General features: G+C 42.4%; 1 protein-coding gene across 9 annotated transcripts in view; it reads right to left on the bottom strand.

Annotated features, from left to right (window-relative positions):
- The window catches only part of GRIN2B (glutamate ionotropic receptor NMDA type subunit 2B), a 300,157-nt gene that overhangs the window by 271,965 nt on the left and 7,246 nt on the right, over window positions 1-20,946 (bottom strand). For 4 of the 9 annotated variants that reach the window (XM_079993351.1, XM_079993359.1, XM_079993358.1 and 1 more), the window contains exons 2-5: window positions 13,787-13,926; window positions 11,872-11,944; window positions 9,461-9,545; window positions 3,646-3,760 (exon numbers count right to left, since the gene is read on the bottom strand). The gene's annotated coding sequence lies outside the window, so the exon portion shown is untranslated. The remainder of the gene's footprint in view (window positions 1-3,645; window positions 3,761-9,460; window positions 9,546-11,871; window positions 11,945-13,786; window positions 13,927-20,946) is intronic. The other 5 variants (XM_079993356.1, XM_079993357.1, XM_079993361.1 and 2 more) reach the window with 5 other exon arrangements.

Below are 20,946 nucleotides of genomic sequence, written 5' to 3'. Positions count from 1 at the left end.
TGTGGGCTTGACTTTTTGTTTACTAAAGAACAACTGGAAGGATTTGGATCTGAACTGTAGCACCCTGCTTGTGGTTAACGCTTAGCTGGAATGAAATATTCAACGCAGCAATAGAGAAATTAAAATAATAATTTATTTGCCAGACAAATAAATATGAGGCACAGTGGTATATGGTTACCAAGCTCTGGCCTGGCCTCCTGCCGTTATGGCCAGCACTTATATTTCCTTAATCCAGCCCCCTTGCTCCTCCTGTGGCTGCCTCTGTCCAATCAGCCTGGTTGAAATTCCTATTGGCTGTTTGCTAGAACCAATCACAAAAGATACACCCATTTCCTCTTGCCCTTTTATGGGAAACAAAAAGCTATATATTCTTCTACCTATAAATGACAAATAAGTAGTAATATATCTTACATGTGTCTCAACAAGGAACCTTAATTACCAGCTCACCTCGCCCTATTGCCCTCCAAAACAAATGGTTTAATCTTAAATTTTTATCTTAAACAGACGTCAAGGATCTTGAGTTCACATCATCATTGAAAGATCTCCTTCTCTTGGAGGTCTTTAAACAAAGGCCTGACAACCATATGTGTGCTCTAATGATGTTTCCTGCTTGGCAGGGGGGCTGGGCTGGTGGCTGATGGCCCCTGTGATCTCTTCCAACTATATGAAATAAGAATCTAGCATAAGGATTTAACATTTCTTAGCTTCTAATTCCTTTGCATAATTACATTTAAGCCAATATATTTAATACATAACATAGATAGCTTTTTAGATCTGTGCTGTCCATGGAGGCACAGATCAAATCTGTGTCCAGGGCAGCTGTTTACCAGCTCCATCTGGTACGTAGGCTGAGACCCTATCTGCCTGTGGACTGTCTCGCCAGAGTGGTGCATGCTCTGGTTATCTCCCGCTTGGACTACTGCAATGCACTCTACGTGGGGCTACCTTTGAAGGTGACTCGGAAACTACAACTAATCCAGAATGCGGCAGCTAGACTGGTGACTGGGAGCGGCCGCCGAGACCATATGACACCGGTCTTGAAAGACCTACATTGGCTCCCAGTACGTTTCCGAGCACAATTCAAAGTGTTGGTGCTGACCTTTAAAGCCCTAAACGGCCTCGGTCCAGTATACCTGAAGGAGCGTCTCCACCCCCATCATTCTGCCCGGACGCTGAGGTCTAGCGCCGAGGGCCTTCTGGCGGTTCCCTCACTGCGAGAAGTAAAGCTACAGGGAACCAGGCAGAGGGCCTTCTCGGTAGTGGCGCCCGCCCTGTGGAACGCCCTTCCAGCAGATGTCAAAGCGATTAACAACTACCTGACATTCAGAAGACATCTTAAGGCAGCCCTGTTAAGGGAAGTTTTTAACGTGTGATATTTTATTGTATTTTTGCTTTCTATGGAAGCCGCCCAGAGTGGCTGGGGAGGCCCAGCCAGATGGGCGGGGTATAAATAATAAATTATTATTATTATTATTATTATTTAGAAGAATAAACCTTTTCAAAGTAAAAAAGGAAGGAACATTTTACAGCCTCAAAATAAAATAGAAAGAAAACCTCTTCTTCTCTTTACACTCCCCTTCTCCAGCCAAGCCAGTTGCCTTTTTCACTGCTCTTGACCTTTCAACCTTAGGAAAATATGGCTCAAGTTTAATGGGAGGCACATGGTTTTATTTTACTATTTACCCACTCTTAATTATGTTTTTCTCTGCTTTTTTATCTTCTGTAATATGTAGGGTCAGTGTAACCTTGGCTGTCAGCCTGTAATTCCCTTTTTACGACTTTGAGAATTGTTTTCTGCTATAAATCAGGGGCCCCCTTGTCCAGGAGAATAAACATCTTGCCAAGGTTCTTAGGCAGCTGGTCTTCTGCCTGGCATGAACATTTGAAAATCTTTAAGCTCATCTTAATATACAGGCCTTAATCAAAAATATAAGCTTTGATAAAAATGCAGGCTTATGATTAGATGCCTCAGAACCATGGTTTGGAGGAAGACTCTGCTTCAGCTGTTGCACTCCCTGTCTAGCTTAGGGTTGCCATATGTCCAGAATTTCCCAGACATAGCTGGAATCATGCAGTTGGAAGCAGTGTCTGGGCAGAAATTGCTGAAATGTCTGGGGAAATCTGGATGTATGGCAACTGAAGTTGGAAGTCTCAATTTTTAAGGTGGATCTCCTTTAAAATAGCTCAAAAACTTCATTTTTGAAAAGAAAGAAAAAAAGCTTAACAACACTTGTGTCTGGATTTTCACTTTTTGAAAGATGGCAACCCTAATCTAGATTCTCACCACACAACTGCTGTTTACTAAACAAAACCCCAGTACACAAGTAGAAAAATACCATCTATTTGGGCCATCACTCCTGAACTGCTAGGAGAATCACCAGACTGCAGAAACAACTACTCTACCTGAAATCGATGGCCTTTTAAACTGTGGGGGTGTTGTTTTTGTTTGTTAGAATGCTATATATTTTCGTGGTTTTTATATTGTTAAACCCCCCTGTGATCTTCAGATGAAGGGTGGTATAGAATTTTAATAAATAAATTAAACAGCATTTGCAAAAATGGTGAGTTCAAAGTTCCAGCTCTCTGCCCCACCCCACCCCATCCACACCATACATTTAAAGCACACAACTTTTCCCAAATAATCCTGGGAACTGTAGTTTGTTAAGGGTACTGTGGTTTGAAGCTCTGTGAGGGGTAAACTACAGTTCCCAGGATTATTTGCAGGGAAGCCATGAGATTTTTAATGTATGGTATGTATGAAGGCTGAGTTTCTGCTTTAGGGGCAGTATGCTAATGAGGAAAGGCTTAGGGATTTTGGCCATGTACCCACCACTTGTTTGTTTCATTGTTTCATATGAAATACTGCATTTTATGTGCTCTCCCCCCACCCAACTGACCTCAATCTGAATTGAGAAAGAGAACAACTTGGCTGTGTTTTAAGCTGTAGCCAGGATTTTTGTAAGAGGGGCAGGACTTGGGGGGGGGGGGCAGAACTGACGTGACTGGTCAGTTAGTTAAGTATTCCTATTGTTTTACTTATTCGGAGGGGGGGCTGCCCCTCCGTCCCCACCTTGGCTACACATGTGTGCACACCACCTGAGCTATGAAGAGATTCTGGATGAATGGCAGAGAGCAGAGATAAGGGGAGATAATGGGAAAATGAAACAGGTTGTGAGGAGGGTTGAACATTATGAAGGAGGGAGCAGGGAACCACAGAGTTGGAGGGACCTTGTAGGTCATCTAGACTTCCTTCTTGAAGCAGGAAATCTAGAGCTGAAGTAACTGGTTACAGATCTCTCACTGAAAACAGATCACTGCACATATTCTTGTTCCTGAGAAGTTAAGATCTTTCCAAAGCTTTCTGTATTCATCTGCTGTCTTTGCCATTCGGCCTCAGGCAACTTTTCATAGAAAAACAGTTTGGTACCTCCTGCCCTTGTTGAAATTACAGAGCAGCCACCGCCCCCAAGTGAAAATATCGGAGGAAAAACAGTCCAGTAAGCCATCTTTCTAAAACGTTAAACTTATGCATTGGTGCCATTATAGACAGGATGATGTAAGTAAAGGCCAGAATTTAATTTGCTCGGTATAAGAAAATGATAGGTTCCAAATTATCCCAATAAATAATACACCCTTTTTGCTCACCGTGAAGTATTCCTCTCTAACTTAGACGTCATAGAGGCAATGAATTCCATTGTCATAAAGGAACACCATCTTGTACCCTGTATATCAGATCACCGAGTCCCACTCTGTTATCCACCTATCAAACAAAGTATGACAATGACACAATTCTTGTAAATCTGAAACATACGAGTATTCCACAGTCAGAGAAACAGAGAGATCAAGACTGCTAAAGTGAGTAGGAATTCCAGGAGGCCTATATGCATATGGGGTTTCAGAGGACAGAGCACTTTCAGTGCTTCCTAATAGTTAAGCTTGCAATCCAAACTTCAGCTGGTGAACTATGGGGTTTGATGGGGCAGTGGGGCCGCCGTCACCACATTCATGGCTGTGGTGGAAAGTGAGGGAGCAGGGAAATTGGCACAACAACTAGGGGTATTCATGGGCTGCTGCCATCGAGGATTCCACTGGTGGCACTTTTATGGATAGAGCAGGGAGCTCCATACTGGTAGAGTGATGCTGGTGTCACTCCACAGGCAGAGGTCAGCAGAGACCTGCAGTGCTGGGTGGAACAACACCTAGGTCCACCCAAATGACCTATTTGGCCCGCCACCCCAGTGTACAGGAGGGCTGGATTGTAGTGTAAAGAGTGGGCATTAACAAGAACATCTAAAAACAAATGACCCAACATTGTTGTGAAAATCATTAAATTCCCATCTTTCTTTCTTTCTTTCTTTCTTTCTTTCTTTCTTTTGCTGTTGAATGGGATCTAGTGCATCCTATATAATCCCACAAAGACTCACCAAGCTACAACAAAATGCAGAAGATCTCATTGTCATGCAGTGAAAGCGGCATCCTAAGCATGGCAAGTGTAGTTCATCCATCATGTTACACAGGCAGCTGCAGTCCTATTAAGCTACTACTAAATGTTAGGTGTGCCAGTTGCACCAGTATGACCTATGAAAACTAGAATGTCTTTAGTATTTTGTTTTCTATCCCAGCTTTAGGTCCAGCAGGATCCCCACAGCAGCTTGTATAGATTAAAGAAAAAATGCACTACAAGAACACTTTAACAGCTTCTACTGCCTCTAGCACATATGCCAATCGATGCAGGAGTGTTTCTAGGTACTTAAAGGACTCAGGACACAAGGGCTATGATGCACATTTGCACATCCTGATTTTGAGGGATACACACCTCAAGGAAAAATAAATGGCCGGGTCTCATCAGCACTGTGTTTTGCAATGTACCCAGAACCCTGTAGGCAAAGTAATAAAGTGGGAAGGGGCCTGCTGCAAAAGTCCAGGGACCTAAGCCCTTGATTTGGTGATAGCAGTGCCCACCTTTTCCCCAAAACTGCAGGACTTTTTACGGTCCAAGGGCAGGGCAGGAGGAGGAAGACACAGCACTTGGTCCTCCTAGGAACTGCTGAGTGTCAGCAGTTGGATCTTCTGTTGCCTAGCTAGGCACCCTTCACTCTCTTTCCTCTTTAATGCAGTTATAGCCAGGGTCCCAGAGTCTCTTAATGAATATTAAGTAATAAATGGTAGGTAAAGGTAAAGGAGACCCCTGACTGTTAAGTTCAGTCACGAACAACTCTGGGGTTGCAGTGCTCATCTCGCTTTACTGGCTGAGGGAGCCAGCATTTGTCCGTAGACAGCTTCCAGGTCATGTGGCCAGCATGACTAAGCCGCTTCTGACAAACCAGAGCAGTGCACAGAAACACCGTTTACCTTCCCGCCAGAGTGGTACCTATTTATCTACTTGCACTTTGATGTGCTTTCAAACTGCTAGGTTGGCAGGAGCAGGGACCGAGCAACGGGAGCTCACCCCGTCACGGGGATTCGAATCACTGACCTTCTGATCAGGAAGCCATAGGCTCTGTGGTTAAGACCACAGTGCCACCCACATCCCTTCAATAAATGGTAGTATTTACATAACATTTAGGATATTGCAGGGGAAAAGACAGGCTGCAGCAGTTCCCCTGAACTGTGCCAAACATGGAAATCCCAGGTTTTAGCTAAGCTTATTAAACTAGTTTCTAACAATACATTGCATCCCACACCCACCCTGCCCCTCTCCCTTCACTTAAAAGCTATGCAACAGCTTCATGCGGCACTTCTATGCTGCATTTAGAAAAGGTAGCTGTTCCATAGGCAGTACATAGGCGCAGCAATTGCTGGCCTACACCCTAAATCTTGAACTGCTGACAGAGCAGTTGATAGGGTTAGTTCAATAGAGTCTACTTCCTATAACATGTTTTCTACGACAACCGAAAAATAATGGCACGGTGTTAGTAAATAGGGAACAAACGCTGTCATTTAACTACCTAGAGTGAATGAATTGCAGCAAGTTAAACATAGCAATGTAAGAGTTGCCATAGTGAATCAGACTTGTGATCCATCTTAAGAAATGTCCTGGCTAACAAGAGGCATTCATTTTTCATTTTAAAAAATGAATGAAAACTCTTGAGCAGGTTGATACAGATAATCTTTCTAGAGTGCTAGATCTCATTCCCAGCTATAATATTAAGAATTGGCTTAATCCCTGCCCATATGAATTTCTGCTTGTTTAAAAAAAAACAGCACTAGGTAGCATTCTGTGTTTTTGTGTGTGTGTGATCTGAATAAACTATACAGTTATGATGTTAAAAGGGGCATGAGACCAACCTCTGGCCACACACCAACTGCCCCACAGAGCTTATGATAATAATATTCTGTAGCTGGTAATAGTATTTGGTGGAATACCCTCCCAAGAGAGGTCAGATCAGCTCCCTCTTATCCACTGACAGGCTAAGACCTTCCTATTCAGAGAGGCCTTTGAAAACTAAGGTATGGTGCTGATCACTGGGCTGCTGTCAGGGCAAACTGTATTTTAATTGCTGGTTATAAATGTGTTCTGATATATTTTGATTATTGTTTTAAACTGGTTTGTTTTTATAACTTTGTATTTTATAAAGTTTTTTTAACTGCAAGCAACCTTCAATCCCAACTTAGAAGAAAGGTGGTATATAAATACATTATTTTGATGATGATGGTGATGATGATGCAAACCCTACCATAATAATAATAATTTAATTAAGTAAATTAAAATCCAATCTACTTAGCCAGGGTTATGTTTTTTTCCCCCACCTAGACCACAGGAAAGGTTTCTCCAGTCCAGTGGTGACCAAAATATTTTTTAATACAACTCCCATCATCTATGATAACTGCTGGCTGGAGCTGATGGGAGTTGTGGTCCAAAACATATGAAGGCCACAAATTGGGGGAGGCTGTCTTGGTGGGGAAATGGCAGAGGGAGAACTCCATTTGTGACCAAAAGGTCTAGTTTAAAGTCACCAAATGGTTTTACCCAGCAGAAAGCAAGGCTTTTTTTTACTTCTACCCCTGCAAAAACCTAGAGTGCCTGGAATATGAAGCCCCTGGACCAATTAATAACAATTTGACAGGTTTCTTTCCTATGGGCGCTTTTCTCATGTCTATAATTTTTAGACCAATTGCCCACAAAATATTGGGAAGAGTAAATGATTCCTTTTGCAGCCCACCAAAACTGTAAGAGCTACTATTGAGTAAAAACCCACAGCAATTATCCTTCTTAAATCTGGCAGGATTCATGCCCACAGAATAAATGATTTTGCCTGCAAATTTCATCTAATGCCACACACAATTTTAAGTTATAGACAATTCCTTTTTTAAAAAAATCAAACTTTAAACTGAAGGGCTAGTATGCCTGCAAATTTCATCTACTTCAGTCAAAAGGGGGGGGGACTTACACAGCTGTTCACCATCATCACCATAATGAATGGGAGAAAATGAAGCAGACTTGGACAGACTCCAGCCTAAACAAGCAGCCTACAAAGCACCTTGGATCAAGGTGGCCTGTTTCCCAAGCACTGGATCAGAGTCTCAACTGAATCTTATGGTCAGTGCACTATATAGATTATGAACACTGAGGAATCCTGAAGCTCATATTGAAACAGGGACATTTTCACAGATTTCTTGCTTCTTCTTTTTTTAAAGGAATAGGGAAACATGCAGAAAGCATTTTTGTTTTCCTTTTTATTTTATGGGCTTAGGTCAGACGTGGCCAATTGTACTCAACAACTTCCTGTGAAACTATCTCAGGTTGGAGGTTATGCTTTAATAGTTTTGAAGTCATCTGTTACATATGTCGCCACCACCATGTTTTCTGTCATATTTAATCTGACAGTTCAGGTGGTTTTTCTCTCTCCGTCATGATTCACTACACTGAATACTTGTTTCATTCATATGTTCATTTCCAATAAACACATAATGATTTTTGCTTGGAGGTGTTTGGCAAAGCCACAGGAGGTTTAGCTTTGCTGATCTAGGAAAGGCTGCAAGAGTTAATTCAATTCAGTGAATCTCAATGTAAAGGTTCTCAGTCTATGAATGAAACTCATTCCAAATAAGAAGTTGGTGTGGCATATGCAGCTTTTTGTTTGAAAACATTTGCTATGAGCAAAGGGATGTGAGGAGCCCAGCTATTCAATGTCTTTGAGGGTAGGAGCTAAATTCATAGTTTCATAGTTCTGCATTTGGAGAGGAATTTAGACTATTCCTCACATTTGTGTCTCACACTTCATACAAAGAGTTCAAGGATTTACATTTTATCCTCACTTTAGCTGCATGAGGTACATATCAGGGATGGGTCATAGAGTTTACTGTATGTTTTTTGGGGGGGGTTAGCCCTTATTTGACTGTTGATGTATTTTATGTGACTTCCTTTTTCATTTTTATATCTTATGTAAACTAGAGATTTATTTTTGGACTAAGTGGTATACACATTTTATAAATGAAGAGGGCTGAAAGTATAAGATCCTGGCACCAACTGGAATCAGAATTGGATGGAGCACCTGAGTTATGGCATAATGTAGGAAACCGGCCTAAAGCAATGCAGGAGAGTCATTCTAGGAGCAGAGTTGATCTCATAGCCAGAGCCAAGTAGTCCATCAAAAATGTTGGCTGGGACAGGTATATAGAGGAGGATCAAGTAGGTAAATGGACAATGAAGCTGAGAGGTTGAAAACAAAGCTGCCAAGGAGCTGAACCTGAGGTCTGACTTGTAGGCTTGGTCAAGGAGGAACTAACATGTTGTTAAGAGATGGTGAATCACTCCTGGAACCTGAGAGGACAATAGTGGCCCTTCTTTTCCACTATATAGCTTTAAGTGACTCATCACAAGCAACACCAGTACACAAACCAGGAGGCTCCAGTTACAAATCCAAAAAGATTTAACAGGAGGTTAGATGGAGTGAAAGTGAGATTCATGCCTGAATGGGGATCTGAAACCACGTCTTCCATGTCCAACACTCTATATCCATGATATGCAAATTTTAAAGGAGATTATGAAGTTCACAGGTTCAAATTCCCTCAAACAATTTTGTCAGGAATACTTTAGTTAGAGTTAGAAGTACAGCCTTATGGAAAGAAGTTTGCCTAGAATGCCTTTCTAAAACTAGAATTGTAAATAATATTTAAATTCTGTAATACAGATCAGATTCCAACTGTTGTATTTCATACCACAGAGCCACCAGGAATAAGAAGAATTTATTATTTCTATGTTGCATTTAAAAAATGCCTTGAGTTCTACAATGAAGGCTTCATCAGAGCATTGAAAACTAAATCAAAATTCCAGCAAGGAAGGAAGGATTTAAGTTTAGGCTTAAGCTTTGAAGTTGTTCCCAAGAAACAAATTATTATTGGATAGGAACCAACAAAGCAATTATCTAGTTTGCTGCTCATGCTACTGAGGGCTGCTGCCTGCACACAAAGGCCCTTGCCTAACCAGGCTTGTATAAAGGAACAAAATATTACTTACCATTATTCTAAACACTTCAGTTTCCTGGCTATATGCCACCAGTGCAGGGAAAGGGGAATCTCTGTGACTATGATGCTGACTGCTGCTGAGATTATATACCAAAAACACTTTATCAAAATGATTGGGTTGCTATGGAAGTAGGCAAACTTATCTGATAATTTCATATTAAAGTTTTGCTTTTGAATGATGCAAGATCAATTTATTCAGAAAGCCAAGAGCTAATCACTGCAGAAGGCTCACAACTCCTGTTTTGACAGTGAAACCAGAATTTCTGAGGTATATTTTTAAGGTTACCATATGTCTCTGCTTTCCCAAGATGCTTCCAATTTTCATATTGTCCCCCATTCTTCTGAAACCTCTAAAATGTCTCTTTTTCATCTAATTATTTAAAACATCTGAGGTTTTAAATTTCTTTGGCTTTTTCTTCTTCAGCTGGTTCAAGGCCCTTTTACATTAACAAAAGCTACTAAGGAAGAACCTGAAAACAAGGGGACATGAGGCCCTGCTCAAGAGAGTCCAACTGAGGGGACCCACGGGTGTCAAAGGCACATTTATATTTACACTTCTCAGTGGCCATGCTCTCTTCAAGTAGCTCAGAACCTAATTTGCTTTTTTCTTCTCTTCTGTAAGCCAATTCAGAGATTTCGACAGACATTCCCCAGAAGCAGGTGTAAATTTGAGTCTTTTTTATTTTCTCAGGAGCCAAACAGGAGTAACAATGATTCCTCTTGTACCATCCTATGTGGTGTATTTATTTCTTCAGCACCAACTGACACCCTCAACTGCCCTCCGGTGCTTCCTACTCAAAGTGAATTCTTTGGTTGCCCCTGGCAACTCCCACAGCACAGACCTGGCTAGTAGTAGAATTTTAAATCTTAAGGGTGAATTTGGTTAACTAAATCAAAGAAATACCTTTGCTCCTCAGAACTCCGAGAAGTGGCATCCCTCAGGCTGTGAGGCTGGCAGCTGAAGAAGCATTGGGGAGACTGGGGAACTTATTTATACAACAGCACCTCCAATGGCTGACTCAGATAAGATCATATAGTTAGGTAGTTCAACTCTCAGCTGCTAAATCGTCCCCAGCTTTTATATTCAGTTCTCTGGCTGTGTTGAGATTACATGGCTGCTGGTAGCTCAAAAGCCATTACCTTTTTTATATAAAAGAACAAACATCTTGGCCTAATGAAACGGAGAGGTATATAGTTTAAAGTAGCTGTGGAAGGGATCTGACACTGACTTCTTGTGGTGAGGGGGTGCTAAGAACAGCTTCATGAAGACAATATTCATTGGCCCTGAGGATGTGTTTACACCTAAATTTTCAAAACGGTAGCCATTTACTTCCACATTCATCCTTCTTTACAGTATGAAGAAGCCAAGGAGAAAATGGACATAGTTAAAATGTGAATAGCAGGTCCTGTTTGGGGGGTGGGTTTACAAAACCTGGGAATTAAAGCTTTGAGTATAACACAGAGATGTTGCATACAGCTAGCATGCTGTATGCAACATGACTTGGCCATCCTAGGTTCACTGCAGAATGTTTCCCAAGGATAGGACAGAATCCCATCAAGAGCCAGAGGCCTTGTTTGCTCTAGGAACCAAGAGCCCCAGTGACAAGCACAATGCCATGTCATTTATCTGGTAACATACATTGGAGAAGGCACTTGCCCTCTTCAGTGGACTGACAATGAGGCAGGAACAGGTATTTCAAGAAAACAGCATGAACACTTATGTTATCTCTTTACAGGAGTTGGTAAAATATTTTTAATTCATTTACTGAGCTGAACTCACGATGGTTATTTGCAAGGCTGTAGCTAGTGAATGGATGCCCTCATACAAATGAGGTACTACTACACCCTAGCCGACGCAGGTGGCGCTGTGGGTTAAAGCCTCAGCGCCTAGGACTTGCCAATCGAAAGGTCGGCGGTTCGAATCCCTGCAGCGGGGTGCGCTCCCGCTGCTCGGTCCCAGCGCCTGCCAACCTAGCAGTTCGAAAGCACCTCCGGGTGCAAGTAGATAAATAGGGACCGCTTACCAGCGGGAAGGTAAACGGCGTTTCCGTGTGCGGCTCTGGCTCGCCAGAGCAGCGATGTCACGCTGGCCACGTGACCCAGAAGTGTCTCCGGACAGCGCTGGCCCCTGGCCTCTTGAGTGAGATGGGCGCACAACCCCAGAGTCTGTCAAGACTGGCCCGTACGGGCAGGGGTACCTTTACCTTTACCTTTTACACCCTAGCCAGTGATGTTCCCCACCCCACCTCCACCCCCACCCCTGGGCTTTTAATGTATAATCTGATAGCTTTGATTTAAATAATGAAATCTTGTTTTTAAGATATGAAAAAAGTGTGTGTGTTGTTTTTTAAGTGAACACCCAGCCGCCCACCCAAAAAGATGCAATCTCCAAATTTTGCTTACCTGACCCATCCAGCTTTCTCTTCCCAGACTGAAATTTAAATATTCTGTTTTCTTCTTATTTGCATTCACAAAGCTGTGCAGACACAAAGTCTAGTGTTCAGTCATTGGCAATGCCATGTCACTATTCAACAGATACCCATGAAACTAACTTCCATATTGCATTTCCTATTATACTTGACATGCTGGCAACAAGAGAAAATAATATTTTTCCAGTAGCAAATTATTCCACATTGAAAATGTGATATACTAACAAAGGAGTGATACTTGTCTGGATTATCCTTGACAAATTAATAACTGTTACACAATAAATGTGTAGCAGAAACACAATCTGAAGAGGCCCGTAATTATAGCATCACAGAATTCTATGTGGCTGCACATTGACTTCAGATAAATACGAGTTTTCAGATAAAGGGGGGATCATCTTCTGTAAATAAGATCCTTCTCCTAAGTAATTAACTAAAACCATAACCAATTCCTGCAGTCCTTCTCCCTATGGCAACCTTCCAGTGCTGACTTGAGCTGGTAGGAGTTGTTGTGGAATATATATGGAAGGCAGCAGATTACAGAAAGCTGTTCAGTAGAATATTCTAACTATGTTGGACAGTTCCAGCTCCAATGAAACATTAAATATATTTGTTGCTTTCATCTGGCTGGAGGGATGTTGCATTCTCTTTGCTCCAAGAACCATTTCCTCTCTAGATAGCATGGATAATTATACCTGCTTCCACCCACAGTTTAACTAAAGTGGCATTTCTTAAACAGTTTATACAGAACAAAATTATTCAAAGGTACTTGGCATTCAGTAGTTCTCATTTTTCTTCAATACTAAGAATCTTGCAAAAGGCTATGGGGGGCAATTATTTTCAAAAGGCTATTTTGTGAACCTGGAAAACATAAGAGGGAGGATTTTTCTTCAGGCAACCTGATTCCCAATCAGTTGTTTGTCTGCAAGTAATGGAAATTTCACATTAAAATGTGGGTGATATCAGAGATGGCTCAAGACATTTGAGTGCCTGAGGTGGAAAAACTAAATTCCCCACCCCCATGGTGGTAATGGTAGTAAAACAATAAACTAATTGACAATTTGTTGTCCTTAAATAGTACCCCAAAAGTTGCTGCCTGAGGCAGTTCTCCAAGTGGATCTATGAGAAAAACCAGAACAGGCCAAATCACATAAGGATTGTTGAAACAAAATGTGGCTCTAAACATCACAGCCAGTTATTAAACTGGAAATTGTCTAATTTAGAAAATAAGAAATGAGTTTCACTTTTATTTCTGCCAGCTAAAATCTAGATGGATGGGATTGTTTCTATTTAGTTTTACCAGAGTCATTTTGCTAGAAAACCTGATCTCTAAGGTTGGGAAATACTTGTTCTGCCTTGAAATGAAAGTGCCAGAATCCTACCCAACCCAAGACCCAGAAAGACATTTTAAATGGTATCCCAGAGCTATGGGAACAGCAATATACATCTCTCTTAACATTTAAAAAGCAATATAAAGCTCATGCACATATCCAGCCTCCTAACTCCCCCCACAATAAAATTAAGAGACTTAATTGAGCAGAGGGAAATCTTGTTTTAAAAATGGTGAAAGAATTTCACAACTAGTTTCTCATTTATATGTTGTTGTTTTTTTAAAAAAAAACTTTAACAATATTAAGTAGGAAACAAGGCTGTGTTAGGGATGAAAAATGTGTCATACAGATCTATTCCTAATTAAGATCTGGTGTAAGTTTACATGGAGACAGAATGGAAGAATAGGGTTGTGTGAACACTGCCATTTTGTCTGAGTACAGTACTTGAGTGTTCCTGCTTCAGGTCCTGCATTAGAAGGGAGCATTCAAGAGTTTAGTCAGTTTGTACTCCTGAAGTCCCAACTTTTTTTACATGTCCAAAATCAGTCTTGATAGATGTACTTCCCATGGCACAGAGCTTCTATCTGCCTTTCCTCCCCTCAGTTAGTACCGCTGAAGGGACATGGAGTCTGATTTCTCTGCATCTTCACTCAAGACAGTCTTCGACATGGACACATCACATGCTTGTTTCTGCCCATGCCCTACATGGAGGGGGGATATGCACCACGTTATGTGTGAACAGGAGAACAAGTGGCTTGTAAAACAGTGATTGAATTGTCCCCCAAACCTCAGGCTTTTATATACATTATTTACACAATGAGTCCCATCTGATTGGCTGATTCTGCTTCCCTCCTGGAGCCTGACTGGTCTTTTCCTGCAGGCCAATCAGTTGTTGCATTCTAGGATCCTACCTGCCTATTGTTCTAGGATCCAAGCTTAGTACATAACAAAGTGTCAGTGTCCTTTTGGTCAGAGAAGCTGCCTATGTGACTTTTCTGAACATAAAACACAGCAAAGAACAAAAGAAAGCCAGTTCACACTCCAGTTTATACATTACAAAGTAAACACTTTTTTCTTACATGGAGATTAATCTCTGTGATGGAAAAGCTAGCATGAAGCAAATCATCAGAGCCCCCTGGCTAAAGTATAAAGACAGGAGCAGCGTGGCTATTGCCTGGGCTGAATCTGTTACGGGACTAAATAAAGGACTTCATCCTCTAGGGTCTGCCAGCCTTTCACCAGGACTAAATTCACTCTTTTAATAAAAAGATAATGTTATCTCATGGGAAACAGACTCCCTCCTGCCTCTTCCTTTGCTCTTAAGGAGCCAGCTAGCTCCCAGTCTCCCTCTGCAAGACAGTTACATCGTAATGAGGCGGGCTGGTTTCTCAAGGATAATGAATGCAAAAACAAGCAGTGATGGAAATGCCAAGCCAGGGTCCATCACTCATTCTTGAGCTCTGGAATCCATTAGGAAGTGCACCAGGGAAATGGAGACCCAAGCAGCATGTGAATAGGGCCAGGGTTGCAAGCTGGGAATGATTAGGAATGCAGGACAATCAAAGGTAACGTTTATTTCACTCTCAAAAAGCACACCCTTTGTCTCCCAGTAAGGAGAATCAAAATGCCCCCCTTCTCTCCCCAGAGTCTTTGTGCTTCTGATCTGTGGCATTAATAGAGTTCAAGCATGGGGACAGTCAGTTCATTACCAAGGTTGATTCATGCATTTTGGAGACATTTTGTGTCTAACATTTTTTCCTCCCCAAAGAGCTTTATGTTTGGCAGCTCTTACTTTTTTTCACACATTTCACCTCCTTCCTTTCTAACAGAAGGAAAGGGGAGGGGGAGAAGAACCATCTATGCAATTTTCTTCAGTCATTCTTTAATGCAAATAACTCAATTCATACTTAGACATGGTTATTACACAGCCCCATTCAGCCGGGCAGAATTGGCTTCCCAAAGCTACTTTCGCCGTTTTGCTTCTATAAATGATTGTTCATTTCCCTTTTAAATGATTTGTACGCTGTTGCTCTATTCCTCTACTTGTTCATTTAGGAAACAAATGTCTCTACGACAGAGAGGGTATCTTGTGGGTTCAAATCTCTGCAAAGGTTAATTCAAAGAGCTTCATCCCTTGCATCAGTAAAAGCATCTATGAACGCAGGAAGCCCTCATCCCATTTAATCAAAGGACTAGAAATGGGCAAATTGTTCTTGAGTACACACTCCTGATTCAAGGCAGCTCTCTCCACAGATTAACCTACACAACAATGTTGGTGCAGTGCTGGGGTGTTAAATTTAGATGAGGGAAGCCTAGGTTCAGATTTATGGGAAGGCATGATGCCCACTGGATGCCTGAGCCGAGCTAAGAAGCAGAAAGAGATACAGAAATAATCTTTTGCATAAAGCCAATTCCTGGGTTGCACCCCCATGATTGCATGACCAAGAAATAGAATTGAGGCAAAGTTATGAAGATCAAGAGATAGGTGGGCATCAGGGTAGCGAAGGGGCTGAAAACAAGGCCTATGTGGAAATAGTGAAAGACCTGCCTATGTTTAGCCTGAAGAAGGTAAAATTTAGATAAGACACAATAGCCATCTTCAAATATCTGAATTGCTCTCATGCCAAAGATGAAGCATCAGGCTTGCTCTCAGTTGCTCCATAGAGCAGGATGAGTCCCAATGGAGAGTGGTAGGAAAGCAGATTTCATCTAAGCATTAGGAGAAACTTTCTAATGGTAAGAGCTATTCGGTGGAGGAGCAGGCTGCCCCAAGAGATGATGGGTTTTCCTTGGCTTGAGGTACTTCAAGCAGAGGCTCAGTTGCCATGTGTCAGGAGTGTTGTAGTTGCATTTTGCATTGAAGATCCTGCACTGAGCAGGTGGCTGGACAACATGTCCTTCAAGGTCCCTTCCAACTCTATGATTCTTTGTGTATAGGTGCTGACTTGGTCTTCAAAGGTTCCCACTGAACTCCAGGAGACAAGTACAGCAAAGAGGGATGAAATCTGCTTTCTAGCCCCAACCTTTCCCACCACCACCAGATTTGGGGATCACCACAGGCAGTGGGCTGTTTCCCTCCACATAATAAAGGTTCCTTTGAGGCTGCTATACTTTCCTATGGGAACAGATTGGAAACATCTGCATTGGAAACAAAATTATCCCCTCACCCTTGTCACGTGGTGCAGACTTCAATGATAGGGATTTCATAGGTGTTGAGGTACAATATACACATTGTTGAGCATTGACTCATTGCAGCTTTGTGTTCCTGAAAAATACAGGGCCTCTGTGAACACCCACCCGCTCACACCTATCATGACAGACATTTTGCTAGCAGTAAATCCAGATCACTGTGCCACAGGCAAAGAAGAATGAACCTGGAATCTACAGGGCGGATGGCTTCAGGTGATTTAAATAAGTAAGCCAAGCTGTATCCTCCTGTGGAAGAAAAATATTGCCATGCTTAGGAGCAGTAGTTACACAATTAACACAGAGCTAATTCCTCTCATGTCATATCAGTGGTGTAACTAATACTTCCTTCGCACCTGTCAGAGCTGCCTCCAGGTCCCAGCTCACAGAGGACCAACACTAGGCTGTAGTTATGTACAAAAGTCTTTATTGAGGTTTAGTTTCCATTTTAAAGCCGCAGCGCGCAGCTCTACGTCTCGACCTTAGACCGGCGAAGTCCCGTCTGAGTCTCCTCCCCTTCCACACCAGTTTAAGACTCTCGCCTTGCTCCACCTCTTCCTAAGTTCCTTTCTCCTCTGGGCCCTCCTGCCCGCTAGGGTTTCATCCTTTCTGGACTCCTCTGACGCTGACCCTGATGATTCTTCCCCCTCCTTCCGGCGGGCTTTAGGACCTGGTTCCCTATCCGGGCTACCTTCTGTGCCGCTCGCCTGTACATTTGAACTTGGCGCGCGCGCCCAGCCTGCAACTTTCCTCTTGACCGTTCCCTCGCTCTCCGATGGAGGCGTGGCCAACCCTGACTCATCTTCTCTCGCTGGTGGTGCATATGTGGGCTCTGATACCTGGGACTCCTCCCCCCCACTACGCTCTGGTGGGGAAGCTGGTCCTGATTTCCAACTGCTGCTCTGGGAGTCCCCGCTGGCCCCTTGCTTCTGGGGTGTCCCCCTTGGGTCCCCCCTTGCCCTGCCCATCGGCGCCCCCTTCTGTGAATCTTCCGATTCGCTGGAGAGGCTCATGGAATCTATCGGGCTGCTGTCATCTTCTCCTACGCTGCCCTCGGATTGCTCCCCCTCGCTCTCCATCTCCTCTCCTCCCTGCGCTCCCGCTGAGTCCCTGACAGCACCTATTGCCAGCACAGTAAGACAAACAGCACACACAGTATTCAAACACATAATCAGATAGCACAGATGGCATAAACGATCCTCCTCAGTCATGGTATATAGAATTTGGTAGAAACATTTCCCCAAACCACAGTTATTTAAAAGCTCAAGCTATCCAAATATACTTTGTGTCCCTTGTGAAGCCTCATATAAATGAAAACTCATATAAAATGTACTCTTGGTTTAATTCTCTCAAGGCCATTCAAATAAATGAAAATATATGCCTCTTTAAAAATCCACATATGGATGCATATTCGTCAGAATCATGTTTCAAAGGTTATTTGGGGTTTTTTTTAAAAAAACTGTTGGGTTTGAAGAATCATGGATCAAATTCCAGCTCATCTTAAAATAAAATATAATAAAAAAACTTGACAACAGCAATGCCAGCTTGCTGGGCAGCCTAGGGCATCATGACCTCTCAACCTAATTTCTCTCAAGATTACCATGGATGCACCATGATGCAACCAAATCAAATTCAGCAGGGACTTCTGTGTGTGAACTTCTGTGTGTGATTCATTGTGATTACAGATCAGATTTATTCCTTAAAATGGCCTTTCACATTTGTGTATGTATGTACAGTATGTATGTATGTATGTATGTATGTATGTTTTCAGTGATGCAGCTGCTGGGGCTAGGATTGAGGTCCAGGGCTTCACAGCATGTTTTAGAGTTGGCATTAAGGGAAAGCAGGGCTTTCGTGTTTTTAACAGCTGCGTGACAGGCAGAAAATCAAAGGCTAAGCCTCTTCTAGTACTGTATATGGAAATGCTATTACTGGTATGGGGAAAGCTTCACCTGTTGACATTCTGTCTTTCAGATATCTTGTTAATTGTGTGTGACCCTTGATTTATTGTAGAGCCCTTCATTATTACCTGCGAAAGATGTTTACTTATGACAAAAAGTTTATGTGGATATGTGTCTTCTGTGAGTGGGTTGTGTTTTAATTGTCGTAAGCCATTCTAGTGCCTTAGGGTGAGGGCCAGGTGGTGGTTGTTGTTAATTCAGATATAGAAAACCTTTGGTGTGCCAGATGTTTCTGAACTACAAGTCGCATCAGCTCCTGCAAGCATGGCCAACAGCCAAGGATGATGGCAGTTATAATTCAGCAAAATCTAGAGGGGCAAAGGTTCTCCACACCTGCACTAAGCCATTATTATTATTTCTGTGCACAAGGGTCAGTCTGCAGTATGAAAAGAAAGGTTCCCAAGAGCCAGGCATGTGTGCTCGAGATTTGGCCTATTCATGTGTCAGATATCTATCCACTGGTCACAATTAAAAGCAAAGAAAGCTGGTATCCACCAAAACGGGATGTAGAAATCAGCAGAAGCAACTTAGGTTTTGTTTGCAAGTAACACCAAGCTATGGTTTATTAAATGGAGCCACAGTAAAACAGGAACTGCCCTGTTCCAGTAATGCAGGTATCAGACCTGACTTGTCTAAGGAGCTGTGCTCTCAACCATCTACTTTCGTACTCCAGCCCAACTGATACACAGAGCTGCGATTGCAGAGACAGCGGCACATGCTGACATAGCTAGTGTAGCATCCTGTACAAGGCAAATGGGACAAATCCATCATGCTGCAGTAGCTACACTCCCATTATTATACTACAGGGATGGCCAGCCTTTCAAGACAGGAGCCTCTGTACCTTCACCGTTGTGTAGGAGAGAGAATCTCAGCAGGTGCAGCTTTGTCATTTCACAGCACAATAGAAGTCTGAAAAGGTACACCTGCTACGATTCTCTCCACCTGACATCTGAAAGGTACAGGAGTTTTTATGCTGCAAAGGCTGTACAACCTGCTAGGCTACTGTAGATACATGCAGTTACACTGACAAGGCTGCCTCCACAGGGATATGTAAACAAGTCTTCTCCAATCCTGCCCTTGTCCCAATCCTGGCCAAATGTCTTCACACCCTTCTCTGCAACATGATAGCAACACATGCCATCACTACACTGCTTCATTGTCATCATCACCATCCCTCAAAATACAAGGCACCTAACATTTTCAAAGTACTCTGCATATATTTAAAGATAAGTTAGTCCCTGCCTACAAATTCACAATCTAATAGACACAAAGCAAAGGGGAAAAGGAAAGGGGAAGGGAAACAATGGTGTCAACTCTTCATTCCTTTAGTTTTTCATTTGGCATGTCCATATGTGAATTTCTTAGTTTAAGTAGGGTTGCCATATTTCAAAAAGTCAAAGTCCAAGCACAAAAGTTGTTGAACTTTTTTTCTTTTCTCTCTCTCTCTCTCTCTCTCTCTCTCTCTCTTTTGCAAAATCACAAAAAGAAGTTTTTGAGCAATTTTTTAGGGGGGAAATTGCCAAAATCTATACTTCCAGGACACTCCAGCGTTTTTTGACCAGGCACTGCTTCTGATGACCAAATTCCAGCTATCTCTAGGAAATTCTGGACGTATTGCAGCCGTAAGGAAGTGCCTACTTGCATGGAAAGCATTGCAATTGTCATTTCTTGCTGGATATTATGTTACATATGATTTTAGTGCAGGAGGGGGTTCATTATTTCCTTTTGCTTGTATCCCCTTTTCCCATAAGGTGGGTGATGAATGGGACCCAACTGGTCTCCCTACTATATTATCTTTCCTGGAGGCATGGAGGTGAGCGTTCCAGTGGCCCTGGGTGTCTTGGTTAGTGACAGGGCCTGGAGCATGCATCCTTTTAATTTTGCAGTCTGCGGTGTTCTAAGGTATGTGTAAATGATATTGTGTAAATATTAGAGTAATCAAGGTACAGATATGGGATAGTACTTTATTGGCCTGAATATAAGCCTCACCTTTTTCCAAATGCCGACCATGAAAAGTTAAAGTGTGGCTTAAATTTGCAACCTTACAAAAATTGGCTTTTACAATATCACTGCTGAAACAGATATACAGTAAAATGGGTGTGAGTGCCTATGGAATTTTAAGGGAGCGGCTTATATTCGGGTATTGTCTTTTTGTCTCCCCCCCCCCTTGAATTTTAAAGGTGTGGCTTATATTTGGGTGTGGCTTATATTTGGGCCAGTACGGTATGTATCTGCTAGATGTGTAGGTAAGTATATTAGGTGAATTAGGATTAGTGTTCCTTTGGAAAGAGGAGAAACAGTACTTGGAAAGTTGGAAGTGAACGGTGATTGGATGTGGGAGAGGGTGTTTGGTTTGTTATGGCAGGGTTAGTGAGATAGAGTGGGGTCAGCATTGTTGCTAGTCATGGTGTGGGCATAAATGGTGAGGGAGGATTTAACTTAGGTATATTTGGAAGGGTAGACTAGATAGGAGTCTTTATATGAACCAAGGTAAAATCCAAGAAAGTGTACAACTGAAACCTTACGCTTCTGTGCGCTGAATTACCATCAAAGCTTTTATTACTTCTGTTATCA

The sequence above is a fragment of the Podarcis cretensis genome (genome assembly GCF_951804945.1).
Source record: "Podarcis cretensis genome assembly, chromosome: 10".
NCBI lineage: Eukaryota > Metazoa > Chordata > Lepidosauria > Squamata > Lacertidae > Podarcis > Podarcis cretensis.
This window is presented reverse-complemented; position numbering and strand designations above follow the sequence as displayed.